This window comes from Lipotes vexillifer, unplaced genomic scaffold, assembly GCF_000442215.2.
Source record: "Lipotes vexillifer unplaced genomic scaffold, Lipotes_vexillifer_v1.1 scaffold394, whole genome shotgun sequence".
Lineage (NCBI taxonomy): Eukaryota > Metazoa > Chordata > Mammalia > Artiodactyla > Lipotidae > Lipotes > Lipotes vexillifer.
The window spans coordinates 1,613,933-1,621,021 of NW_006791731.1; positions in this window are offsets into that span (position 1 = coordinate 1,613,933).

Here is a 7,089-nt window from a genome sequence, read left to right on the forward strand (position 1 = left end):
GTGCACCTGTGTGCATTGTGTGTGTGCATTGTGTGTGCGTGTGTGCACCCGTGTGCATTGTGTGTGCGTGTGTGCACCTGTGTGCATTGTGTGTGCATGTGTGCATTGTGTGTGCGTGTGTGCGCACCTGTGTGCATTGTGCGTGCATGTGTGCACCTGTGTGCATTGTGTGTGCGTGTGTGCATTGTGCGTGCGTGTGTGCACCTGTAGGCATTGTGTGTGCGTGTGTGTGCAGAACAAGCCGATGTTTCTACACGTTCAGTCAGCAAGTCCACCTCCTTGCCCGTCAGATGGGCTGTTCTGATGACACCCGGAAAGCAGGGCCTGGTGAGGAGTCAGCTGTGAAAACAGGGGGAGCAGGGGCTGAGTGTGGGACATGGTGGGTGGGAGGCTTCCAGCCCCATGGCTTTGTGTCCTATCCTCAGCAGAGGCTGACCTCTGACCCTGGTCACACATTGCGTCCTGACCCTGGTCCCACTCTGAGCCCTGACCCTGGTCACACTGACCCCTGACCCTGGTCACACTCTGAGCCCTGACCTTTCTCACAGGTTGGCCCAGATCCTATTCACAGTGTTGACACTGATCGCAGAATAATCCCGAACTTTTCTCACAGTAAACATCAGTGAGCCCAAGAGAAGGGAATGAATGAGCTGGGATGGCCCCGCCCAGCCCAAATGACCTCCGTGTTCCCCGCAGTGCCCCCGCCCCTCACCGCAGCCAGAGTCCACTCTTCCATTTTGGATAGTGCCCGCCCCTGCCCGCTGGGACTCTGCCTCAGCCAGGTCTTTCATTCCTGGGACTGTGACTGTGCAAATGAGTCCAGAACCTCCTTGGTGTCTCTTCCAGCCACCTGCGGCCCCGTCTCAAACCCACGGTCAAGTCCTGGACGCTGCAGACCTGCCTGGAGAGCTGGTGCTCGCTCCCGTCCACGGAGATGCTGAAGATCAGCTTGCCACCGCTGGAGCTGGCCCCGGACGTCACGGTGACTCTGCCCTATTCCTGGGGTGGGGGGTTCTGGGTGCTGGGCCGCGTGGGTGAGTGAGGGGAGCGGAGGAGAGAGCTCCAGGCCTGCTTGGATTTCATCCCGGCTTCACCATGGACTTGCTTTGACCTTGGAAAAACGCTGGATCTTTGGGTTCTGCCTCCTCAAATGGGGCTGTGGTCTCTGCATCGCTCAATAGGGTTTTGTGAGAATCAGGAGTGATGGTGTGAAAGCGCACCCCAAGATGAGTGGCCAGGTCTCCCTCACCCCAGGCTGCAGGCCTGCCCCGAGTTGTCTTCTCCCAAGACCCCACTCCCTGCCTGGAACGCGAGCTGTCCGCCTCCACACACCCCACTCGGGCTTACCCGCATTCTTGGGCATGCCTCACCTGTCACCAACCCCTGCCCGGAGTCGGTGCCGGCACAGGCACATTTTTCTTTCTTTTTTTTTTTTTACCGGTACGCGGGCCTCTCACTGTTGTGGCCTCTCCCGTTGCGGAGCACAGGCTCCGGACGCGCAGGCTCAGCGGCCATGGCTCACGGGCCCAGCCGCTCCGCGGCACGTGGGATCCTCCCGGACCGGGGCGCGAACCCGTGTCCCCTGCATCGGCAGGCGGACTCTCAACCACTGCGCCACCAGGGAAGCCCGTATCTTTTTTTTTTTAATGTTGAAAAGATTTTACTTAAAAGTGTTTACAAATTCAACATTTAGTATCTTTGCTAATTTTTTTTCAAGGGGATCCCTGGTGCACAGAATTACATGACCATAATCCTTGATTAGGATACACTCTTACTGTTGTCCCATGTATATTACACTTGGTTTAGTTATTTGTAATAACAAAACATGTTACCCAAAACCAAGCTAGTACCTTGACTATAACCTACAAGTAACCATAAGTTCCCCCATCCTATCCCCTGCCACCCCCAGTACCACATTTTAAAAAAATTGAGGTGTAGTTGATTTACAATATCGTGGTAGTTTCAGGTGCACAGCAAAGTGATACAGTTATATATATTTTCTCAGATTCTTTTCCATTATTGGTTATTACAAGATATGGAATATAGTTCCCTGTGCTGTAAATAAATCCTCATTGCTTATCTAGTTTATGTATAGGAGTTTGTATCAGTTAATCCCATACTCGTAATTTATCCCTCCCCCCTCCCTTTCCCCTTTGGTCACCATAAATTTGTTTCCTATGTCTGTGAGTCTGTCTCTGTTTTGTGTATAGATTCATTTGTATTATTTTTTAGATTCCATATATAAGTGATATCATATGATATTTGTCTTTCTCTGTCTGACTTATTTCATTTAGTGTGATATTCTCTAGGTCCATCCATGTTGCTGCACACAGCAACATTTCATTCTTTTTAAGGTGGAGTGATATTCCATTGTATATATGTACCACATCTTCTCAAGCCAATCATCCGTTGGTGGGTACTTGGGTTGTGTCCATGTCTTGGCTATTGTAAATAAGGGCACCACTTTCTTTGACGTTCAGATCCGTGAAAACAAAGCCAGCCAGCCATAAACTCTGCTCTGGCCTTCCCCATCCTAGGAGCCCCGGTCACTGAGAGACAGCAGATGGGGAGGCGGCCAAGCAGGCACCTGGGCTGGGCCCCTGGGAGCAGACTGTGAGCTGGGAGGCCGGTGTAGATGTTAGAAGACAGGTGGGGTCCCAGGAGAAGTGGGCCACCTCTGGCCCTGGGGACACTCAACTGGGACATTGTCCAGCCCCTGAGCTGACCAGTCACTGGCTATGGCTGCCCTCGGTAAAGGGGCATAATACTGAAGGGCAAGTCCGAGCTGTCGGCTGCCAGGAGTGGGTGCCTGCATCCTGGAGGGGGCCTGGGCCAGCACGCATGTTCACCCGTGTGTCTAACCAGTCCTGGGGCATTGGAGGGAGGGCCACGGGACGTGACACTGGGCAGGCACTGGCTTTGGTTTTTTATCAGATTTAACAGTTGAGGTATAACTGGCATACCAAAAACTGGACATATTTGAAACGTACAATTTCACACGTTTTGACCTATCACTGTGAAATAATCACCCAAATCAAGATAATGAGCAGACCCACGACCCCAAAAACTTCCTTGTGCCACCGTGGAGCCCCTCCTTCTCGCCCCCTCGCCAGTGAAACCACTATCTGATGGCTGTCATTATAGATCAGCTTGCATTTTATAGAAGCCTGTACTAATGGAATCACACACATACAGTTACCATTGCCTGGATTCTTCTTACTCGGCACAATGAATTTGAGAATCGTCCACATTGTACGTGCATCAATAGTTCACTCCTTTTATTGCTGAGCAGTAATTGATTTTATGGCTTTACCACCATTTGCCGATCCGCTCGCTGGTTGATGGACATTGGTTTTGTTCCCAGTTTGGGGCTGTTACACACAACGCTGCCGTGAGATTCATGTAAGGTCTCTGTATAGACATATGTTTTCACCTTTGTTGGGTGAGTCCCTAGGGGTGAAATGGCTGGGTCATTTCAACCAGTTGCCAAGTGTCCTCCCACCCCTCAGGGGCGAGACTTCCAGCAGCTCCAAATCCTCACTGAGACGCGGTAAGGTGGGTCTTTTAAATTTGAGCCTTTCTAATGGGCTTGTAGTGGTGTCTGGTTGTGGTTTAAATTTTCATTTCTCTACTGACTAATTTGGGGAACATCTTTCCATGTGCTTTTTATATCCTTATATCTTCTTTGGTGAGGTGTATGTTCAAATTTTATGCCTAAGTTTTAAGTCGCTTTATTTGTTTGGCTGTAGTCTCTATGTGAGCCCTAATCAGTTACGTGATTTGAAAGTATTTTCTCCCAATTAGTGGCTTGTCTTTTTATTCTCTTATTGTCTCCTCTGAAGAGCAGAAGTTCTTAATTTTGAGGAAGTTCAATTCATCTGTTTTGGTTTTTGGTATCGTGCAGTTGACCCTCTGCATCCATGGGTTCCACGTCTGCAGATTCAACCAAACTCAGATAGAAAATACTTGCGAAAAAAAATTCCATAAAGTTCCAATAAGCAAAACTTGAATTTGCCAGGCTGGCAACTATTTATATAGCATTTACACAGTATTAGGTATTATAAGTAATCTAGAGATGATGTCAAGTATATGAGAGGATGTTCACAAGTTGTATGCAAATACTGCACCATTTTATATACTAAGGGACTTGAGCATCTGTGGATTTTGGCATCTGCGGGGGTCCTAGAACCAATCTCCCACGGATACCAAGGGATGAACGTATCTAGGAAATCTTTGCTGAACCCAAGACGAGAGATTTTCTCTATATTTTTTTCTAAATTACGTTTTCTTCTACAAGTTTTGTAGTTTTAGGTTTAACACTTAGGTCCGTGATCTGTTTTTTTTTTTTCTTTTTTTTTTTTTTGGGGAACGGGGGGCCCCCCCTGTTGTGGCCTCTGCCGTTGTGGAGCACAGGCTCCGAACGTGCAGGCTCAGCAGCCATGGCTCACGGTCCCAGCCACTCTGCGGCATGTGGGATCTTCCCAGACCGGGGCACGAACCCGTGTCCCCTGCATCTGCAGGCGGACTCTCAACCACTGTGCCACCAGGGAAGCCCCCGAGATCTGTTTTGAATTAGTTCGGCGGCCATGGCTCACGGGCCCAGCCGCTCCGCGGCATGTGCGATCTTCCCGGACCGGGGCACGAACCCGTGTCCCCTGCATCTGCAGGCGGACTCTCAACCACTGTGCCACCAGGGAAGCCCCCGAGATCTGTTTTGAATTAGTTTTTATATGGTATATGGTATGGGCTGAGGATGAATTTTTTGCACGTGGATACCTAGTTGTTCCAGAAGCACACTTCTCTATTGAATTAACTCTGCACCTGTGTCAAAAATCAATTGACCACATGTCTGGTTCTGTTTCTGACCTCTTTATTCTGTTCCACTGATCTAGAACTGTCTTTATGCCAACACCACATTGTCTGCTCATGGCAGCTTTATAATAAGTCTTGGAAGTTGAACGGTATGAATCCTTCAACTTTCTTCATCTTTTTAAAAGCTCCTTCTACTATTGTAGGTTCCTTGCATTTCCATACGAATGACAGAATCAGCAGATTGGCCGCTACTGAACAGCATGCTGGAATTCTGTTTCATCTCTAGATCAATTTGGGGATAACTGACATCTCAACATTGTTTTACCTTGTGCTCTGTGACCTCAATCCACCTCTCCAGTTACTCAGGCTTCTTTAATTCCTCCAGACCATGCTTCTCATTTCTTGCATATCTTTTGTCAGATCTTTCCAATGTATTTCATGTTTTTCTGGACTTCGCTGATGATATTTAAAGTTTTTAATTTCCATAAAAATTTTAAAAAGAAGAAATATTTTAATTTCCAATTGTGCCCTGTTGGTATATACAAATGCAGTTGATTTTTGTATATTGATCTTGTACCTTCCTGCAACCTTGCTCAACTCACTTATTAGCTTTTTGGATTTCCTGTAGATTCCATAGGATTTGATGCATGTCTTCTGTGCATAAAGGCAGTTTTATTTAATAAAGTCTTCCTCTCCAATCTCGATGCCTTTTCTGTCTCATTCTTAACTTCCTGCACATGCTAGAACCTCGAGCACAGTGCTGGCCAGCAGTGGTGAGAGCAGACCTCTCATCTTGCTCCTGATCTGACGGAGAATGCACCTCTCTTTCCATTCAAGCATGCTGCTAGTTGTGGTTTGTTGTGGGTTTTTAGAAGCTCCTTGCCAGGTTGAAAAACTTCCCTTCTGTTCTTAATTTGCAGAGAATGTTTATGAGGGTGGAGGTTGGACTTTGTCAAATGCTTTTGCTGTATCTACTGTGATGATCAGTTTTGATATATTGTACTTTCCTTTTCACTTAGTTCAAAATACTTTCTAAATTCAGTTTAGATATTTTGAAATTTGTTCTATGACTTATTTAGAAGTACGTTAATTAGGTTCTAGTTTAATTCCTTTTTTTGTCAAAGAAAACACTTTATACAAGTGTGAATCGTTTAAAATATATTGGCCCAGACTACAGCCTGTGTCGGTAAACGCTCTGGGCAGGCTGACAAAGGCGGTGCATCCCACTCTCCCTGGGGCGTGCCCACGAATGCCAGTCAGGTGAAGGCGGGGGGTGGGGGTAGTGCTGTTTAAATCTGCTGGGTACTCACCAATTTTGTCTCTTCTATCAGTGACTGAAAGGGGTGTGGAAATCCCAGTACAACTGTAGATTGTCTCTTTCCTGTAGCTGCATCCGGTTTGCTCCGTTTACTTTGAAGCTCTGTTCCACAAACACTTAGGACATCTGTCCTCTTGGAGTAGGGACCCCAGAACCATTATGGAACGACCATCCTCACTACGGGTCTGTTCTTTGCTCTGGAGTCAACTTTGTCTAGTGTTAATGTAGCTTCTGATGGGGTCAGCATCACAGGCCTTTTTCCTTTTAACCTGTCTGTGTCTTAGAGCGGGTTTTTTTTCATGGGAAGCATAGAGTTGGGTCTTTGCTCTTCGGATGAACTGCCCGTAAGGGGAGGGGACAGAGGGTCCTCCTGTGATCAGGAGGTGCTGGAGAGGAGGTGGCCCTCCCCTGAGGAGCACTGCCTCCCAGGGACAGAGGTGTGAGCCCCACAGCACCCTGGCAGCATGGACTCAGCGGGAGAGGCTAAGGGCTTTGCAGAGTGAAGACCAGTCAGGTCGTTCCCAACTCAGCAAGGAGGGAGAGGCCAGGCTTGAGAATGGGGCCTGTCTTAGCCAGCTTGGGTTGCCGTAATGAACCACCACAGATATTGCCACTGAGATGCAGACATCGGCAGGGCTGGTTCCCCTGAGGCCTCTCTCTTTGGCGTGCAGACAGCCGTCTTCTCCCTGTGTCCTCACATGGTCATCTCTCTGTGCGTGTCTGTGTCCTGATCTCTTCTTATAAGGACACTAGTCATACTGGATTAGGGCCGCTCTCATGACCTTGCTCTTACTTAATCACCTATTTAAAGACCTTTTCTCCAAATACATTCATATCCTGAAGTACCAGGGGTTCTCTTGGCGACGCAATTCTGCCCATCACGGGGATGCAGGGACTCTCTAAAGGGGTCGTGAGACCGGGGCCCGTGGCTGTTGGGGACTGGTGGGTGAAGCGCCAGC